Here is a 258-nt window from a genome sequence, read left to right on the forward strand (position 1 = left end):
AACGAAAAACTGTCTGTATTGGTCAAGGCGTATCAAAATTTAAATCGTCTGATCCGCTTAGACCCTGGGGTATTTTTATTGCAGAATCAATGAAATAACGAAGCAAAACCAAACGTCTTTTTCTCCCCCTCCACATTTTCAAAAACCAGCAACGCCTGCTACACTCATATTTTTTTTAAACAAGAAATCAACACCGACTCAGTCTATCTTTTCCCGTAAGCTATGAGTAGCTTGCGTCGTCGAGCACTTCGAGTGACC

The sequence above is a fragment of the Frankliniella occidentalis genome, unplaced genomic scaffold, assembly GCF_000697945.3.
Source record: "Frankliniella occidentalis isolate FOCC.00 unplaced genomic scaffold, Focc_3.1 Scaffold902, whole genome shotgun sequence".
NCBI classification, from domain to species: Eukaryota; Metazoa; Arthropoda; class Insecta; order Thysanoptera; family Thripidae; genus Frankliniella; species Frankliniella occidentalis.